Consider the following 22,209-nt stretch of genomic DNA (forward strand, 5'->3'; position numbering starts at 1 on the left):
GGTGGGCAGGGCTGCTATTGAATTCATTTGCATTTATCAGATCATTGTTCCTCTTTTCTGCATCATCCATTTCAATTACATGCACATAGAGAGTTATGCAAATTAGGTGAGGATGTCTTTTACTTATTCTGAGTTTTACGTAAGCCAAAAGTTACTCACTTTGCTGAGAGGTTGGCAACAGTAAATGTAGCTCTGCTAATATCTGCTCATAATTATGACTTGCCACACTGGCAGCAACAAACAATACTTGGTACTGTTCAACAGTCAACCATTGCCACTTCTTAAAAAATGTTCTACAGGAAACGTACTATACTGCATACTGCATACCGCATCCCATGTTTGCCAACCGTTAAGACTGACAGGTGTGGGTTACGACACCATCTGTGGACCCATTAGCAAACTGAAATAAAATATATAGAGAAAAAACATTTTAAAATTTTTAAAAACATCTAGGAATTTCTGTCAAGCTTGCACAAAGAGGTTCCATCTGTCCATCCATGGTCTGACTTCTGAAGACAGTGAACTGGACAAGGAGTGCACACTGAGAGACGGAAATATGGAAGCTGTGTATCAGAAGACGTAAGAATGGCACTCGAGCAGGTATGGTAACCAAGCTAAAGGTTAGCAGGAGACCTTATCTGGCAATGCTTTTTTCCCAACAAGATGGAGTTGTTGTGACTCTTTATGGAAATAAGAAACTGCTGTGCACTCCTGAAAAAATAGTTGCTAAATGACAAAAATGCATTACCCAGAGTACCAGATGGAAGGACTGCTTTGTTTCTGAGTCAACCAAAAACAAAAGTCGGGACAACACGGGAAAGAGAACTAATCACTTTTATCAACAAATACTCATGCTCCAGGCTGCAATATAGTGATATTTTGACATGATATAGCAGCACTAGGTCTAATATCTCACAGTGATGACTCTGCTCATCGGCAGGAGGTGAACAATGTAATAGATTATTGTAGGTAGACGAATCTCTGTATGATATCAGGAAAACAGGGAACTCAACATTGACTTCATTAGTCCTATTCACCTGTTCACTGTTGAGACAGCTCCTGAAATGGTTTGCAACTTCAAGTACCATTGAATCAACATTTCCAAAACCTTAATGTGGACCATCAACAACTCCTACAGCAAGAAAAAAGTTCACCAGCGCATCTTCTTTCTAAGAAAGTTCAAGCAGGCTGGACTGAAAACTGCAGTGCTGGTCACTTCCTACTGGAGTGCAGCAGAGAGAGGACTTATCTTCTCCATCAACCACTGGTATGGGAACTATTAGCGCCTTGAGTGTCTTGTTGCCGAGAAGCGCTATATAAATAAACTTGACTTGACTTATTAAGCTGCTGACACGATGGCTCTGCGAAGATGGGTGAAAACTGCTCAAAAAATCACTGGCAGCATCCTCCCTTTCTAGCAGGTGGAGGACTAGTGTTTATTATGGAGGACCCCGCATATCCAGCAAATCTACAGGCAATGCTATAGTATAAAGACCAGAACAAAGAGACTTAATCACAGCTTCTATCTGTGAGATTGGTAAACTCTACTCCAAGGTCATTATATGAACTCTAGCTTAGTATTTTAATCATTCTTTTTAATTCATTGCATATGTTTTAATTGCTTTGGTTTCAATTACTATCTTTCCTTCATGGCAAATATTGTACAATATACTGACATATTTCACCATGAATTGTGAGTGTGCTGACATTTTTTATTTAATCATTTTCTTTTTATTTTGTAGTGGTGCCAGGCTTGCAAAACAAATATGTTTAATCAAGACATGAATGACAATAAAATCTTGAAACTCAAATGTTCCTCTACCTCCCAACCAAACCCTATTTCTCATTTTTAGGAATCCCAAGGCATTTACATTCCAGGAGAGTGACACATACCATTGAGCAGGTTATGGGTCTGCCTCAGGGTCTTTTCCCAGTGTAAAGTGAGTGGATCCTGATGAAATGCCCAAAGCCCCTCAACAAACTCATTTCCTGTTGTTGTGGTAGTGTGTGGTAGACTCAGGCAATATCCCAGCATGGTGGGTTGCTGTCTAGTTGCCTATGGCCTATGGTTCTGCACCGGCTTTGGGTTGCAGGGACTGAGCTGGACCCTGATGAGAGTCCCGCTTCCCCCTTGTGACCTCCATGGGACTGTTTGAGCGGGTGGGATGGCAAAGTGCCCTCCCCCTCTTTGGTTTGTGAGATTCCCAATGACTCAGGATTGCCAATGCCTGAGGAGCACTGGGCACAGCGCTGAGGAGAGGGAACTCAGTGCTGGGCAGTTCTACTGCCATGAACTTGTGCAAGCACCTGGCCGCTTTGGTGTCAGAGTTGCGGGCTTCACCTACGCTGGGGAATGTGGCAGTGGATTGGATAGGGTGGTTTGGTACCCTGTGTCTCTGCCTATGTCTTTCTGGTTTGGGGGCTGTTGCTACAGTCTTCACTGCTGAACTTCCTCTGTGTTGAGCGTATGGTTACTCTGTGGAGGTGCCTGATGTCTGCCTGCCTGGAGTTGCTGCGGCCTCCAGGTGCCCAGGCTACCTGCCCCTTGCTGCACTTTAGCCTGGAGTGTTGCAAAGTTGTTACTCTTCTCATCTTTGTAATATCTCAATAATTCCAGTTGAAACCTAGCACACACACCAATTGCACACTCCAAAGAGCACAAACACACACACATACACATATACATACACACACACACATACACACACGTACACACAGACTCATTCACACTCACACACCCGAAAAACAATCCAAATGATTGAAGGTCATACAAACAAAGGTTCGTATTTTATTTATTTATTTTTTTATTAATTCAACGCAATTAGGATACCATCTACAAATATCTTTTTTAAAAGCAAAGGACACATGAAAAAAATAAAATGAAGCAACCAAAAAAAAAAATAAAACAATGAATTTAGATCATCAAGACATTTCTTCCCATTTACACCATTGCTAAAATGGCCATCAAAGTTCCACAGAAGAACAAGAAAATCCCCTGATTGCACCCCTTTGTTAACTCCATCCAGGGGCTCCAAGAAGGCTGGGTAATCAGAACCGCACTACGCGCTAACCGCAGAGCTCCTCCCAGCCCGGGTTCTTTGAGAATTCCTTGTTCTTTCCTTTCCAGATGAGGTAAGTCATTCGTCATGGTCTTTCTTTACTAAAATCCTTGATTCCCTCTTTGCCCTTTCCTGGGATCAATATGCTATTGGAAACTCTACAAGCCTTTGAAGCTTGGGCTCAGGTGGTAGGGGTTCAATTTGTAGCCAGTCAGTTGCCGGTTCAATCCCACATCTACCCGTCTTCATCGTTGTGTCCTTGGGTATCCTTCACCCGCCTTGCCTGCTAAAGGTGGTCAGAGGACCTGGTGACTCTGATTGTGTGGCAGCCCCGTTTCTGTCGGTCCGCCCCAGGGCATAGGTACATTGTAGCCTACCACTGCCAGTGTGCAAATGTGTGTATGAATGGATGGATGACTGATTGTAGGTGTAAAGTGCTTTCCGGTCCTCGAACTTGTTAAAGCGCTATGCAAGTGCAGCCCTTTTACCATTTGTTTAGGGTCACTGCTGGAAGGAGCACCTCAGCCCAGATCTCAAGTCTTTTAACAGATTTTTTTCCAGGTTTGCCCTGTATTTAACTCCTTCAATCTTCCTAATAATATAGAAGAGCTTCCCTGTCCCCTGCTGAGGAGAAACATTCCCACTGCATAATGCTGTCATCACCATGTGGTGGCCATGGGAATGGAGTGCGCTGTTCCTTCATTTGCATGCAGGTCAAAAGGTTTAGTTTTGGTCAATGCTGACTAGAGAACATTGTTCCACATGTTCGCTGTGTTCCCACAGCATGTGGGACACTGACCCATCTGGTGTGTTTCTTGGTCTTTATGATGCTGTTTGTTCATTAGTGTTCTCAAAAATTAAGAGACCCTCCCATTAAATTCACTGACGTTTGTGGTTGTAATGTGACAAAATATGAAATAGTTCAATGATATGAACACTTTTTCGAGGTTCTGTCTATTAAAGACTTTTATTTAGTAACAGTGTAAATACATCTTTGTTAAAATCAATACACATTGTAACATAAGTGGCACTAATGTCACAGATGGGATTTAACAGCTGCTAACAACACCCTCCCCCATCTGATTAATAGCTTTTGTGCTCTGAAAATTGTTATTTCAGCACTTGCCTACACAGGTATTGTACAATAAAATTAAAGCAATGAAAATGCCATTAAAAGCCAGGAAATCAAGTGCTCTAGCTCCTGGGAGAAAACAAATACATACTTTTTTACACGTTACCTTCTTTTTAACAGTTTTGACAAGGTACGACACAAAATCTCACCTAAACTGAGCAATCTGCACTGAGCAATCTGTGGAAAAATGAATTTTAATTTAGGTTTCATTTCTAAATACACCCCCTGACACTATCATCCCAACCACACACACATAGGCTGTGGCTCTAAATGGAGTACTGAATGCCTTTGATCATTCCACTTGATCGCAGCTTTAAGATGTCAGCTGCCTTTGAGATGGGAAGAATTTGTCACTGATGGCTCCTGCCAGCTTCCCTTTCTGTCATCCAGTTTTACTGCCCTGATTTGCAGCACGAGCTGATAATTTTAGTGTGAATGAGTGGGCTCCAGATCTAACACCTTTAAATAAATAAGTTTCTGAAGTATTTTTTTCTCATCTCTTGCTTCATTGTCCTCTGTTAATGAGCCTTAACAAGCACCACAGGGAGGAAATTCTGATCTTCTGGATTAATCACATAATCGTTGCTTGCATCTGAGGACGAAAGGAATATATTGTCGCAGGGTCCTAAAGCAAGGTCAGATGTTCAAGGGGGCAATGCTGTTTAAATATTCAGTCTGAAGCATGTAAAGCTTCAGGAGGTAGAGCATTTTCACACCATTAGAGAAGAGGACTGGCATAATTACGAAAATGAGATAAGAGAGAATCAAAATGACCTGACTGGAAAAAAAGAGGAAAAAGTCCTCCAGTGCAGAACTTAGTTTGATTGATTCAGAGCAGATGAGCCCAGGGCTCCACTGTTGGCAGCCTAGGGTTCATGCTGTAATGATAGCTTTATAATTAAGATTAAAGACCACAGAGCACAGACAAGACACAAGTGGTGTTCAGGGCTCCTCTGGAGATACTGGGAATAATTGGAAAGAAGTATCTACAAGCCCTGTCTCCCTAAAGAGCAGGAGAATGTGGGTATCGCTATATGCAAACACTGTGTGTGTGTGGACTGAGGATCGCACATAATCATCGCTGAAGTCTTCAGTCTCTTTGTTGCTTCAGGATCTAAAGAAGGGCAAGCGTGATTTATGTGTAACTCTCAGGGAGTCATTTTAAAGAATTGAAGCAAAAGGCATGTGTTAAACAGCAGATTATGTGTTATTATCATGATTCACTCTTTACATGGGGCAGATTGGAAAGCCATCTGCGCAGCCATTATGACTGAGACAGACTGACTTCTGTTACTAATGAGTTGGACAGCATGAAATGAACAACGGCAATCTGAGCAACTCTCCTCTCCTAGAACACTGGTGGAGGTGCTGATGCTTCCTGTTAGTGTTTAAAAACAGGAAATTAGGAGGGCACAACAAGACTGGGAATGTTTCCCCTATGTGAAGAACTCAGCTGAATGACCAGGGTTTCTACACAGTCTGCAAAAATTCTAAAATATAATTATTATTTAGGTATTTTATGGGTCTAGATAAGGATGGAGAGATTGTATATGTACAGATTTTATTCCCTATCCTATATTGTCTCAACATTGTGTCCTCCCTTCCTCTTTTTTTTCTTTCTTCTGTCTATGTTCCCTTGTGTCCTTTCTTCCTTATTTATGTCTTATCTTCTTTCTTTCATTTCTTTCACATTTTCATTTTCAGTACCTAATTATGTACTTCATTCTTTGTGTCCTTCCTTTGTATCCTTCCTTGTGTCCTTCCGTTCCTTACATGTGTTGTTTTTTTCCACCTGTCCTTCTTTCTTGTGTCCTTTAGTTCTTGTCTTTTTTCCTTGAGTCTTTCCTTTCAGTCTTTCCTTCATTGTTTCCTTCATCCATTAAGTTATTTCTGCCTTACTTTCTTGTCACCTTCCCTATTTTTATTGTGCCCTTCCTCCCTTAATTCTTGTCCTCCTTCTGTCTTTTCTCTTTCTTGTCCTCCCTTCCTACCTTGTGTTCCCTTTCCTTTTTCCTGTCATTCCTTTTCTCAGTACTTCTACTGTTGTATTTCTTTACTTTGGTGTCATGTGTCCTGCTGTCATTTATTTTTTTGTCTCCTAATTCCTCTTGTTTATCCTTCCTTCTGTGTATCCTTCTATTTTTTTCTTGTCCTTGACTGTTCTCCTTCCTTTTGTCCTTCTATACAACCGTCTTTTACAGGTCATCTTTCCTTGTTTATTTCCTTGGTTCCTTTGTTCTAGTCACTGCTTAATGCAGGGTTCATATTTAACAATCCCCACTTAAGGAATATCAGCCATAAATTATGGGTGAATCTTTGCATTTTATATTTTGAAATGGGCATTAAGGACTAAGAACTCTGGGAATTTGAGTAAGGAAAAGTCTAGTTATTGCATTGAAATGAGTAGGAACCCTGAATAACATTTTAAGTCAGTCGTTAGCTTCTCAGACATTTTCAGCGCAGCTTGTCAGGGTTCGTGTTCAAAGTGGCCATCATTTCTCACCTTCGCTGACATCTCCTATCTGATGAGGGTGAAGTCAAGTCGCTTAGATGACTAATAATCATATCAAAGGTGCCATGTCATGCAGCAGATTTAAATAAGAGGGTTTGGAGGAGCATTTGCATGCATCTGTATGCCTGGGCTAAGAGGCTAATGTCATCAAATACGGTGCAGACATGATTTAATGTAATCTGTCATGTCATATGCTAATCTGCAGTCCTCTCGGTAAGACACAGCATGAAAGTGCGGGGAGTTTTCAAGGAGCACTACTGTAAGTCAGAGGTGTGCTTTGAGAAATCCTTTAGTGTGTGTTTTTGCTAAACCTAATAAGTTTGAAACGTGCTGTTTTTTGGGCCTTTACTGTAGCCTGTGTAAATATGGACATTTTTATTGCAATCACAGCTGTCAGAATATTCTCCTAAAAATGGAGGCTTACCTGTAGAAAGTGCCCCCGCCTTACAGCATTAGCTGCATATCGGCAGTGCTGTAAAGGAATAATGTGATGTAACATTCATCAGATCCAGTCCATATCAAAAACAGAACAAAAAGCTGCAAATGACCTGAACAAGATTTGGTTCGGTTTGTCATAATGTGTTCATTTGATTTGTTGTGACTATTTGTGTATATTCAGTCATAGTCAAATGACAGAAAAGAACATTTTGAAAATGATAAGGTCTGCACCAGGTTTTAAAATTATTTAAATCTTACTGTAGGTGTAAAAACACACCAACAACAGGTTCCACGCTGTCCTTTTCTATTAAACAAAGAGTTGGTCAAAATGGAAATAAAAAAAATTTTATAACACCCTATGATCCAATATTTCTTAGAACTATTTTCAGGAGTAATATCTCACTCATTGTTTCAGTTCATTCAGCAAAACCTAGGTCAATTAAGTATCCTACCACAGTATCTCAAATGGATTGAGCTCTGGACTTTGAGCCCTTGTGACACTGTGTTTCTTTTTTTCAGCGGTTTTGCTGGCCATTTGCTGCTGTGTTTGGGATAATTGTCTTGTTGCATAGACCAGTTTGGGCCAAGCTTCAGCTGTCGGACAGATGCCCACATGTCCTGCTCCTGAACACTGTGGTCTACAGACGTATTCATGGTCGACTCAATGACTGCAATGTGCAGAGGCCTTGTCGGTGCAAAACAACACCCAAATCATTAACCATCCACCACTTTGTTCGACAGCTGGTATGAGGTGGTTGTGCTTATATGCTGTGTTTGGTGTCGTCAACCATAGGGTTGTGCTTTAAGGCCATTGGCATTGTGCTCACAGAAACCTGTAAGCTCCAGACCACTCTGTCAAGTCCTGCTTTTATAGAGGTGAGCATGTTTGATGTGATTTAGTTGATTAAGAATTTGAATAATGAAATAATGAAAGTATGAGTTTTGTGGTGTTTTTTTTTCGAAGATTAAAATTATTTTACAACCTGGTAAAGACCAGATCCTTGGTATTTACATTTTGAATATAATCTACGACAATTTAAAATACTTAACTGCTACACTGAGTTTTGTAACCATGCTCTGTTTCTGTATTTATTTGGCCAATTTTCCCACTTACAGCAATAGTCTGTCTTGAGCTGTTTTACTTTAATACAAAAAACTAAAATCACCAGTTTATTTTTACAAAAGGATCTTTGCTTACTTCAGAATGAGTTTGCTTAATTCCTAACTGCCAAGACAAAAAGGTAATTTCATCACACTAAACAAATGCAATCTTCATAGTTTTAATAAAATGTTGTATGAAACTTAACATAAAATTGTATTTAATAATACTTAATCTTGGATTATTAAAAGCTGCAGTTTTAACAGGTAAATGTGAAAATGGGTTTTAATGTAAATGGGCACAAAAATGTCTATTTTATCTTCAGATAATCATCGGACTCCAGGTTTAGTAGTCTTGGATATCTTATTAGATTTTTTAACATTGGCTGTTATATCTAATGGGACAGAAGAGAACAGATATCTTTATGTAGAAGTGGCACAATGCAACCAAAGAATAAAAAGTTAATTCTAAGAGGAAAATGTCAGGTATGAAGCTGTGGATATCTGACAAGTTACAATTACCAAGCAGGCCTCCCACAGAGAACTGTGCAGTGCTCTTCTATGGATAGTCTGTGAAGTTAAGCCACAGCTGAGTGGCATAGCCCACTTTGATCTGTGTGGAGGGGGCGTCTGCTGCAGCCCATGTCTGCTGCTGATTTGGTGTGGAAATGAATGTCAGGACAAAGTCAGTGAAGGGCCAGCCCCTTGCACACATCCTCCCTCTGCACGCGCACCTTATAACATGAAAACGTGCACAACAGCAGCGATCTGTCTCTGGAGGTGTAAAAAAGGGCAAACTCAGTGAAAAGTTACACACTTAGCACATTTCATCATAAACTAAGTAAAATAACACCCACTTTTAGCTCTATGCAGTAGATGCTGACATACAGAATACATCCTCATCATCTAATAATATTCCAATTATTCATAGCCCGAAGACAGCCTGATAAATTGCCTCTGGTAATTAAAACGATTAAGTGAGAAGTGCAAAATGGTAATTCATCCATGCATTACAGAGCTAAGCAAACCTGGTTATAAAACCAGCCTAATTAGCTCTTGTAAAGAAGAGCAGAGTGTTTGACCAGTAAGCATGTACTTAAAGAGAATCAAGAATTTTATACCCGACTTATCAGACAGCCCTATTGCCTATTTCTTCCATCATTGACTAAAGCGTTTTATATCTTTATTAAATTAAATTTTTATCTTTGGCATGGAAAGATCATTTCATTTTCAAGTGTTGGCTGCAGGTTGGGTAGTAGTAGCAAAACTGTAAGGTAATAATTTTTCTTAATCATCAAAAATAATTCAGTAAACATTTATATTAAATTTCAAAACCTAAAACGTTATCTTTAAGTTGGGATTAAAAAGGTTAATTAAAGTTGGAGGTACCTTAGACTATAAAGCACAGAATGGTGTTAGTTTCAAAACTTTGAGTTAAACTACTATGTTTTTTATAGTATTTATAAAAACAAAATGTATCTATACAGTATGTGTAAAAATTATCTAATTGCTTTTATTTCTAACTGAAAGGCAACTACTAATTCAGCTGCTGCTAAAATGTTGCATTTATTAGTGTAGTTCTAATAATGGTAGCCAAAATATTATTTCTTCTTTTTTTGATTTTGATACAATGAAAAAAACAAAAAACAAACAACAAAACACTAGTTCACATTTAAGTGCTTACTGTGCTGAGTGTTATATGCTTTGGGTTCAGAGCCACATGGAGTGACACAAGTAGTAAGCAGCTAATATTAGCTCTTTACTTAGTCAACCTATCTGCTCGGCTAGCCAGCAGTGATCTGCTTAGAAGACAGGCCAACAAATTGCCAAACTTTCTTTTAAAGCAGTGTTATCTGAGTTAGAGTGAGGTTGGCACTCTTTTGGTTTCCATACCATGGTGGTCTGTGTTTTTGGTGAATGGAAATACACCCAGACCGCCAAATTTACCTTTTTTATTTTTAAGTTAAGGGAAAAGTATAACGTAATTATTTTAGCCAGCTGGCTAGCAGTGCACAACAAGAGTTGAGGGAGCGGCACTGCTGAGTTATTGTACGCTCCATAGAGCTGGAAAATAAAATCCACTAAATCCGAAATTTTTTCTGGTGTCTTATTAAATTGCCTTTTGACTGTGAGAATGGTATGATGGGAAATTATAGTGGTTTCGAAGCTATGACTTTTTAGAAATTGCTTCATCCCATGAACCAGCTCATGCCTACTAAGGGATAAACAAGTAGAGAATATTCCAATTTATCTGAATATTAAAACCTCTTAAGTCTGGTTACAGTTATAAAAACTGCTAAGTTTAAACTTCAGCTTAATCGTTGCATACTTCTTAATATGTCCAGACAGAAGGCAGAAACCCTTTTTACACTTTTACAGTGTTTACCGTTTTCTCTTTCTCAGGACATAGTGATTATTTAGGCTGTTGTCACACTGTTTTTTTTTTTTTTTTGTGGTTAGCATGATAGTGTTAGGGGGTGTATTTAGAAACTGTCAGTGCATACTGTATATCGGTTTCTCTGTAAATTGACTTTACCCGTGTTTTAAAAATTCAGCAAATTCTGTGAAGCATCAAGTCCTGAGATGGGTTGTTATCATCAGGTCATTACTGCAACACTTGAGTAGTACTTGTGTAGATTCTGTAGCAGTTGTATGTATGCACCGTTTATTTAAGGTGCATAAAAAGGCAATCCTAGAGTGTTATTTGCTAAAGGCATTTTAAAGTAAATATTTTAAGGGTTTTGTTTGTTGAGCAGCAAAAAAAAAAAAAGAAAAAGGTTTATTTTGGATTTATTGAATAAAACCAGATATTTTATAATTCATATCCTACTGTATAGGTGATCTTTTAGACAATTAAAATACTGTACGTTTAATGAAAACAAATATGCCTCTACAGGTGTTGATCGATTCATTCTCTTACACATAAAAATACTGAAAGCCAGAAGAAAAACAACTCATACGCAGAAATGGCTCACCGCTCAGGGCAGCAATACTTTTAGGGCAGCAGAAGCACTCAGAAAATCAAAAGATAACAGCTGCACCGTAGACAAATTTACTAGTATTTATTCGTCCCACCCCCACAGTGTAAAAAGCTGGGCACAGCTATTTTAAAGGGCAATTTCACAGCTTTAAGGAGTCTGGGCTGCATTTGACCATCTCTAGTTTCAAATTTAAATGCATACACTGGAAGATGGGTGAATTCAGGTATAGTGAGACATTAGGCAATTTAGGACAGGGTACATAAAAAGTATTTCACCACTGCCTTGTAAATTACATGTTAAAACTAAGGGTGCCAATACATTGTCTTGGAATATCACCAAAGTAATAAGTGAAGTGACATCACACATGGCGAGTGGTCTGCATCAAACTTGAAGTTGCACCCTGAAATCCAGAGAAATCTCATTCTTTTTACGGACACAAGTTATTGCGAGTCATTCCCCAAACTTCATTTGAGTAATTTGAGTCACTGAGTCAGTGACCCAGAATGGCACACAAGTTCCACCCAGTGCTTGTCCCTACTGATTCATACTGCTAGAATCACTGATTTAAAAAAAAATCCTATCCTTTTTGTGTGAAAGTAACAGGTCAACAACTCCTAAAAAGAAAATCTGTTTTCTTTCTGAATGACAAAAAATAAACTATGGAAAAAAACACTGCATTTCTCTAAGGATGGCAAAAAATTAATAATTAATAATGTCAATTAATAAGGCACCTAAGGGGAAGAACCCAGATGAGATTAGCGAGGACACTGCAGCAGCAGCAACAGGACAATAAAATTTAAAGCAGTAATTTTTTTCTTTAAACAGTGAGTCCTACTAGCTAAACATTTTTTATTCAGTCTGCGTTGGGATACAAACATCACATGAATGGTGAATCATTTGTTTCTACACCGCCATGGGGAAACTAGGGCGTTAAGCACCATAATATCATCTCAGGTGGGGGGAGTGGTTAACAGCCATAGGAGCAGAATAATGAGTGAGTTACAGGAAATGACTTAGGAATTTGTTGTTCTGGACTGAGTTACCTAATCTGTGTTTTTTCCGTTTGTGAACGTTAAGCTACTGAGCAATTATTTTATTTAGGAAACAGTCAGTTGATTTGCTTTTCCCACAGGGCTAATACAGCAGTTAAGTTGAAGTATCTTTATAAATACATTTACAATAGTAGTTGCGTTGTTGCATATAATGTTAGTTCTCTTCTTTGTAGTTGGCTAACTAGCAATAGCAGGGATTAGTCAAGGAATGAGGTAATAGAGACAACTAATCATGATTCCCGAGTCAGCAAAGTGACTCACAAGTTTTCATCAATTCATTCAGGACTCTCACATCACTAATACGAGAATGACATGCTTCAAGTGAATTTTGATATAAGGTTATGCAATGTGCATGAGTAATGCACTATAGATAATAACATCATAAATATAACACACTTATGGTCTAATACTTCATCATAACAAAGGTATTGTGAATTTCTTCAGCATGTGTCTGGTAATTTGGTACAGTATTTAACGTTTATTTAGGAGAAATATACTGATGCACATATAACCAATTTAAAAGTTAAAAACCAACAAATATTTCAAAACAAAACATGCCAAGTTCAGTTTTAACCTTATCTAGATGTAGAAAACACTCATTAGCTAACTGTCAGATTTGTGTGATTAGACTATTTTCATCCAATAGGTTTTGATAAATGTGTTACATTCATACATTAAATTCTACGACAAATTGTTTTTGTAGTGTGATAATGTAGTTTAACTCCAAGTTATATTGATCCATGCAGGTGTAGCCTTCCGCTTGTGAGCACTGTTGTTATTGACAGAGACAGCAAGATAGAGAACGAAAGTGCTAGGACTGTGTTAAAAACAGGGATAAGTAGTCAGCAAGACGTAAAACAAATGGAGAAAAGACAATGTGAAGGGAACTTTGGAGTGATATACAGACCTCATTTATGGGTATGGCATATTAGCAAATATATTTGTTTTGGCCTAAGTTTGTAAAATACAATGTTTTGACTCATACTGACCATTGTCACTGGAGAAAGGCTCTTAGTTAGCTAACCTGCATCTACTATGCCCTGGTTCTTCAAAGAATAAACAGGAAATAGAAAGTTCCATCAGACAAGGACAGCGTTCATGTGTTGAAGCAGTGCTTTGCAAGTAGTTACTATTTACACAATATTTAGAAATGCGTTAGAAGAAATACTGGGTGATTTTTCTTCTACTCTAATCGGGCGGATTTGAGAAAGTTCACCTTGAAAGTTATTACCTCTAATCAGTGGAAGAATTCCCAGTTACACTGCAGTTCAGTGGCTTTCCTATAAAAACAGCAAATGCTCCAAATGTGGGGATAATCAAGTCAAACGTTTATTTATGCAGCACTACATGTTTTAAAGCATGAGCAAACACCAGGGAGTTGAGCTGAGTAACTGTATTTACTGCTCTGAATGCTCACATTACATGCATCTGTCTGTTTTTATTTGCATATGTTTGTGTTAAGTGCCATAAAAACTCTGTGTAAGCAAACCGAGAACACCTACGAGCTTAGGAATCCATAATTCAACACTCTGTGGAAGTTCACAGTCGCGCCGCTGTTTGCTCCATTAAAAAACATTGCCTGAGGTTGTCAGCACAGGAGTGTCATGTCCACCTTGTCTTATTTCCAAATAATCATATTGTCTTGTGTGTTGGCACATGTCTTCAGATGTTGCAAGTCAAAATCCTTCATTCTTAAATCCAAAGGCCAAATGCAGCTTTTTACTTTTGTAGTATGATTTTTGTGAAGGAACTGAATAACAACAATTATTTTCTGTAGCTCTGCCACATCTTTGTTTCCAGATTTAGCAAATGAACACACTGTCTATAAATCTAATAATAATACCTCTTAAAGTTTTCCACATTTTGTCACATTACAACCAGTTTGATATTACTGGGGCACATAGACAAACACAAAGCAGAACTGTGGGGTAAGAACGCTGTCAAAAACAATGTGTATGTAAAGAAGTAAATGTGTGCATATTAGTCAATAGTTGTGCATAAGTAAAATCCAAAAGAAGTATTGTATATTTTCTCTGTAAGAATACAAAATAAAATGTTACAGCTTCAAGAAATTACAAACACAAAGTTCAAGTTTACACTTGTGGTTTATTCTTTATGAATACAATATGCTATAACAGTTTGTGAATACGATTCTTCTCTTCCTCTGCTGGCGGTTCGCAACAAATTCAGAAGTGCATACTGCCACCTACTGTACATCATTGTATAACTCCACCCACTATATTCTATGTTTTACTTTTGTATTTCATAAAAATAAGAACAATGCTTTATTTATAATACTCTTGATTTCCTCACTATATCCCCTCTGTTCCTAATATTCATTTTAGACTGAATTATCTCCCACTACGTTTACTGGTGGTGAGGAGTGTGACAGCGCATGTGCAACGCGAATCGACTAACTTTGTGCTCCTCTAACCAGCCTGAGATCACGTGACACCAAGTTGCTGATGTAAATTCGTATTCTCAAAGAAAAGAAATCGTATTCACAAACTGTTGTAGCATATTGTATTCATAAAGAATAAACCACAAGTGTAAACTTGAACTTTGTGTTTGTAATTTCTTGAAGCTGTAACATTTTATTTTGTATTCTTACAGAGAAAATATACAATACCTCTTTTGGATTTTACTTATGCACAACTATTGACTAATATGCACACATTTCCGTCTTTACATACACATTGATTTTGACAGCGTTCTTACCCCATACCAGACCATAATTGTTAATCGGAGGTAAATGATGGATGGTTCTCAAAGAGTTTCACAAATCAACACTTAAAAATGCAGGGCACATTTAAAAAAATATTTCTAAATAAAATCCAATGCCATCAGCTGCCTTTTGAGGTTAGCTAATCAGTAAATCCAAAGTGTGCAATTAAATCTTAGGATAAACCCACCTGTTTTGTGAAGGCCTCAGAGGTTTCTTTAGATAACATTACAGAGCAAACAAGCTGCATGAATCCACAGCTCCAGTGGGGGAGTTTGTTGACACGTCAACTGTTGGTAGTGCATGCCATAAGTCTGTCTTAATGGAAGAGTTGAAAGAAAACAGCCTTAATTGAATAGGTTGTTTCCCATTTGCAGTTTGCCACAAACCATGCAGGGGAAAGAGCAAACATTTATAAGATGGAGCTGCAATCAGATTTAACAAAAATGAAGCTTCTTGGCCTAAATGTTGCAGAAAAACAGAACTTCACATAATCTTGAACACACCATCCCAACAGTGAATCATAGTGGTGGTAGCATCATGCTGTGGGTGTAGTTTTTAGTAGGGACAGTGAAACTGATCAGAGTTGATGGTAAGATAGATATAGCTAAACACAGATCAATCCTGGAAACATGTTAGAGGCTGCAAAAACATTTTGGACTTGGGCGGAGGTTCGCTACCTGGCAAGACACACTAAAACAAACAACTAGAGCTACATTTGGATAGTTTAGATCAAATAATAAAAGTAAGTGTCAGAATGGCCCAATGAAAATTCAGACCAAAATCTAATTGGAAATAAACAGTAAGACTTCACAATGGGATGTTTACACATGCTCTCCATCCAATCTGACTGAGCTGGAGTAATGGGAAAAACTTTATATCTCTTTGTATGTGCATACTGACAGAAACATTCCCTCTGTAGAGAAATAGGTGGTTTTACTGAGTTTTGACTGAGTGGGGCTAAATACAGACTCAAGCAACACTTTCAGATTTTTGTTTTTCAGAGAAAACATGTATCATTTCCACTCCCACTTCATAATTATGAGCTACCACTTTGTGTTGTCTATCACATAAAATCCCAGTAAAGAATACTGACGTCTGTGGTTGTAACGTGACATAATGCCAAAATATTCAAGGGTATGAAGACTAGTTACTGTAGAGTTCTTAGAGTATTTTGTGGGTAATCCTGGGGTACCGACACAGAAACCCCATGCTCTTAGGTTTAATGCTAGTCTGAGATTAAACAAGATTCTGAATCTGTTTTTACAACACAAACATATTCATAGGATTTCAATGCATAAGAACAGAAAGTCATATTAGGGCTGCCTGAGGTTACAACTTCTGCATCACTTAATATATTAAGAGAACAGATGTTCTGACTTTCAAAATGAAATTAAATAATGGCCTATCAGGTAGAAAGACATTAGGATTTATTTTACAGCAAGAAAAATGATTTCATCAGTTCTAAAGCAGCATTTAGAACAAAAAGCCACAGTATATGCTAAATGCAATGGTCAAAATCCCTGATAATGTCTTACTCTCATTAGTGCAATCTCCAGTGTAAGATGGAACCAGTAAAAGACATTGCCTGCATTAGCAACTTAATGCAGCCGGTCAGTTAAAGAATATCATACAAAGTTTTCAAGGGATAAAAAAGATGCAACAAATTCACACGTCAAATTCCACACAAATCTAAACTCTGCATCTGTGATTGCAATCCACTGCCTGGCTGTGTGCAGCACATACATCTGATGAATTTGTATTTTTTCATGTCTCTGAACAGTTATTACCACTACTCAAATAGCCGTCGCACTAATTCCCTTATCAGTCAGTGTATCGGCTAAGTGGAATTCAGGAGTGATTTTTCCCATGCAGTACCCACATGCCTCCAGCTTAAAAGCCACTGTGTGATTGATAAATAGGAGAATTGGGGAGACATTTCAACGAGGAAGAGGCCTTTCTCATTAAAAAATGTGGTGTTCGTAATGAGGAGGAAATAAAATTAGCACCGAGAGGGATGGAGGAGAGCAAGCTGCTGTAAATATTGTAAAGACGGATCGGTAACCTCCCCTTCCAGCCGCAGCCAAAAGTCATTACGCAATGTTTGGGATATAGGTTCCCCATGACCGCATATTTATTATCTATCTAAATAGAATCACTTACCTCTGATGCTGGCTCTGATAGCAAGTCACCACAAATATCAGTTCCTCCTGGTGCCTCTGCTGGCAATTTTACATAAGGCCCAATGATTATGCGTGCAGCCAGATAAGACTGCATTTGTAAACCCGATTCCTGCTTTCCAGAGAGAAATAACCATTTGTGGAGGAGATTTCTTTTCCTTTAAGTGTCTAAATTCAACACAGTTTAACATCCTTCATGGTGGCAAATGAGGTCAGGAATGAAAGAGTATTCCTCCCTATGTTACTGGGAAAGCAAGGCAACCAAATACTTTTTAATAGTGCTGTTAAAAAATATTTGTCTGCTTGCAGATTTCTCCTGTATTTGCTTTTTTTTTGTTTCACTTAAATGTTTCAGATCATCAAACTCGTTTTGCAGACAATTGTAACCCAAGTAAAGCAATTTGAAAAAGTAGATATTATTTATTAAGTAAAGGAAAACTACCTACCAATAACTACCAATGACTATTTTACATCTCTCTTGATCAAATTTCTCCCAGTCTGGTTTACATTCAGCAATACTGGAGGTTTTCCAAGCATAAAGGGCTACTTAAGGTAATTGCCAGAAAAAATGATTTGGATTTGAGTTTTTGACTGGGCCTTTCCAAAAGATTTTTTCCAGCCATTTTGAGGTGGTCTTTCTGGTGTCCTTGGTCCATTGTCCTGCTATAACCCAAGTGTACTTGAGTTTAAGGTCACAATCTGAAGGTCGGAAATTCCCCTTCAGGATTTTCTGGCAGGGAGCAGAATTCGGGGTTCCATCAATTATGGCAAGTTTTCCAGATTCTGGAGGGGTGAAGTGGCACCAAACCTATACAATCTACATAATAATTTTAGACTGTCAGTATAAACTTCTTTTTCTGAAATTCTGTGTTAGTTTTATGCCAGTCAGCAAAATATTTTCCCAAACGTCTTGGAAATCCTCCAGCCAAAGGCAGGCCTTTGAGTTATTTTTGGACAGCAGTGGTTTTGACCTTGGACCTATCTCATGGAAGCTTTTTTCCCCCAGTCTCTTTCCTATTGTTAAATCTTGTTCACTGACCTTTACTGAGGCAAGTGATGCCTGCAGGCCTTCAGATGTTGTTCTAGGTTATTTTGTGACCTCCTTCATGAGCCATCGATGCCCTCTTGGAGTAGTTTTTGTTGGTCAGTCATTCCTGGAAAGGTTCGCCACTGTTCCATGGGTTCTCCATTTGTGGATAATGTCTCTCACTGTGGTTCAGAACCTTGGAAATGGTTGTGTAACCCTTTCCAGGGTTATTGATGTCTCACCTGTTCCTAAGTTTTTAGATCGGGTCAGGATGTGTTGTTTTTTTTAGATCTCTTATCCTACTTCATTTTGTCAAATAAGTCCTATTTTAGTGATTTATTTATTCTACAGGGCTGCCAGTAACCAAGCCTTGGTTTTTCTAGTTATACTGGAACATAAAATGTGGTTAATTACAGGTAAATTTGTGATTTAACAAGGGGGTAACTATAGGACACGTTTGGTTGAAAAGTTTGTATCCCTCAATAAATGAAATCATTATTTGAAAACTACATTTAAATATTTACTCACCATTTCTTTGCCTGATATTAAAAATAGTTTGATGGTCAAAAATGTATGAGTGTGACAAAGAAGCAAAATGAAAAAATCTGTAAAGGGGCAAATACATTTCACAGCTCTGTATGCACCCATAGGCTCATTCACTCCACCATATTTGTCCCTAAAATGCACTTCGACTGTGTTTTTTCTTTCTGCTGCTGCTATTGTTCAGGCAATAAGCGTTACAGCAACAAATATATGTACGATGACGAAGGATGCAGCTCAATGGCTATTCATGAAGGAACATATTCAGTGCTCAAAAGCATGTATGCACATAAGTATTGGCCCATTTGTCAAGCCAAGAGAGCTAATTATCTCATACTGTGTGATATTGTTTTTCGAGCCATGCATTTCATTTTGCAACATTAAAACACACGTGGCCGAGGCTGCACAAATGGTTTCCATGAGCATGAATGCATTAGAAAATTTTGGGAGGGGACGTTGTATTAGAACTCCACAGGGAGATCAGCATGCTGCACCTCTTTTGGTCCGTCATTCATCTTCCTGTGCGAGGGCGGAGAGAGCACCGGTGGGTAGTGACGCCTTCAGCCAACTTGGCAGTTTAATGAAGGTAATTTGATTTTATACATAATGGCTGCCCATGCCACACAGGGCTTAATTGCGCTCGGCGTCTGGTCGGCGTTTCCTGAAGGTTGTGCGCAGGCAAACAAGTTCCTGATTCAAGAGAGACAGAACTGATAGCTCCGGTTCATCTGCTAATAGTTTATCTTATTTCCAAGGCAGCTGCGAGCTCTACTCTCATAGTGTGAAGGCGGTGGCTCGCTTTTAGTGAATGAAGCCAGTTCATTAATACATGGCAAACAAACACCTCAGTACAGAATCAGTCAGGATTACTCTGACAGATCATGCTGATGTTAGTGCTGTCTTATTTGTTACACTTTAATATGATTTTATTCTTGTGGAATTATCTGGAACTTAAAGTACAGAATGAGGTTCTTCTAAAACCTAAAAAGAGTTTAAAAGAATAGCATTTGTCTTCCAACTCTTCAAATATGTTTGTTAATACCATGATCACTTTTATAAAGACCAAGAAACTGTTATTAAAATAAGCCTGTCAAGGTTTCTTTTATTGTTTAATCCCTTGTAAAGCTGGGTGTCAAAAGACGCAATTAAAAAGGTGCATTTGCTTTTGCAATAGCTGTTTTAAAAACATATCACATGTATGGGTCTCTGTTTTTTATGACAGATATTTTGTGTGTGCTATATATTTTCCCTTTTAGTAGTTTTTAATTCACACTTAACACACAGTTCTGCACATGCTTTAACTCACATTTATTATTACCGTTGTTTGTTTTATGTTGCTGTTGTGTTCACAAAGCAAATAGCACAAACGCTGATGCAAACATCCTAGATATTTAGGTCAATTTTATGTGGGTAGATACAATTTAGAGATGAGGGCTTTTTCCAAAGCAATAAAGTTTCTTTTATAGTATTAAAGCATAAGCTGTAATGCTTCACTTGTGAAAGTAAATCTGTTGGGCTTCTTCTTGGCACTCAGACAACAATTCTGAGTGCTACTCTGCTGGGCAGGACACGATTAAAAAAAGAAAAAAAAAGATTAAAAAAAAGAGAGATGATGGCTTTTTTTAAACAACACAAACATCTTAATCTGATCCCCCTCTTTCACGCTTTCACGTGAAGTAAGTTTTTTCTGATTGCCATAGTCTTTACATTAGCATGGTCCATAATTTTACTTGACCATTAGCCGGTGCACGCAACCAAGATCACATGTTCCACACTGGTTTCTTTAAACCAGCTGCTAATGTGTTGTAAAATGGATTTTCATGACCAGATTAGAACACAGAGATGACCTGGTGTTTGCTGTAGCATTTCCTAAACTTCGAAGTAAACTCCCCATTCAAACCTTTTCAACAATCGGACATTTTTAGAACACATTTGAAAACATTTTTTTACTTCGAAACCTTCCTAAACTGATGGCTTTTGTCTGTGTGATACCATTTTGCTGTATTATGATATTTTGTGAGTTGCACAGAACTTTGTTCAACTACAGTTGTTTTCAAATTTACTCTATAAATAAATTAGACTTTAATAAAGGGGATATCCACCACTTTCATTGCTAGCTGTCTTATATGGAGTTTACAGTAAAACAGCAAATGTGTGGACTTTGTTGTATGTTTGGTCTAAGGATGCTGAAATCACCCTGACACAGCATTTGGACAAGATTCTACCATATAAAAGTTTTACGTTTTTGTGTTGTTTTGCTAAATGTGTCAAACAGTATGTACAAACAGAGCAGTACTTTGGTGGAAAAGGATTTTATCTTCATGTTTCTTTGAAACCTATTAAATCTTCTGGGAAACCATATACAGAAAACATCATTTATTCCCAAATTAAGTCACACAAATGTTAAGTACAAGCCATCCTGGAATTAATGTCATTTTTTTCCCTTGCCCTATAATTGGATCCTAATCAGAATTGCTAATTTTCTAAGACCCCTTCATTTGATCATTATCTCCAAATCTCATGTAGATATTACAGGGCATATTGCTTCATTCTGCCATAACATCTAAATGGATCTTGTCTCAAAGCTTCAAGCACCTTCTCTGATGAGCTTGACTCAACTGAACATGTCTTATTATCTACAGGCATATCTGTAAATATCTAAATGAAAAGATCAAAATAAGTCCATGTCGCACTGATTAAAAACTAGTGTTTTTCTGCACTTTGAACTCAATTAAATATCATTATATAATTAAATGGTGCTGCTAAACCTTTCGTAAAAGTCACCTATAAAAGGATCATGAGACTATGGGTAAATAATTCCAACCACATCAGTTTTTGATTAAAGTGAAAAAAAGGTAGTCAGTATGTCATGTTAAAAATGGAAAGCCTGCATTTTCAGGAGTAGGTTCAATGAATAAAGATTATTCATTGAACCTACTCAATTATTATTGATATCAGTTTTGCACACTCTGATCTGCAAAGATGATATATTAGTATTTAAATTCCCTAGGTGATCAATAAAGTATTTTTGAATTTGAATATATTGGTGATATAATGTGCAGCCCTGATCTGTAATATGTTTTCATATTGGCCAAAACATTCCTATCTTCTCCCAGTAAATATAGGCCGAGGAAACTACATCTATGTGAATCCATGCAGTGTTTAAAGTATAAATGTAGACTGTTTAGTGAGAATTACTGGATAAATTGGGGTTTAAACCTCACCTGGATAGAGGGTGAAAGTTAATTTGCATACAGATATCTGATAATTACAGGTTTTCTTTATCTCCCTCCCTATGTTCTGTTCTAAACTAGCTTTTAAATAGAAGATTCTTTTACAACTTTTATTAGCAGTCAGTGCTGTTTGCACAGTTATCACTAACTGTAAGAGCAGTCTCTCTGTAAGTATACCTACCAACGGGTACACCAACATTCTTAGATCCTACACACTCTACAGAAGATAAAGCTC

The sequence above is a fragment of the Girardinichthys multiradiatus genome, chromosome 9 (assembly GCF_021462225.1).
Source record: "Girardinichthys multiradiatus isolate DD_20200921_A chromosome 9, DD_fGirMul_XY1, whole genome shotgun sequence".
Taxonomy (NCBI): domain Eukaryota; kingdom Metazoa; phylum Chordata; class Actinopteri; order Cyprinodontiformes; family Goodeidae; genus Girardinichthys; species Girardinichthys multiradiatus.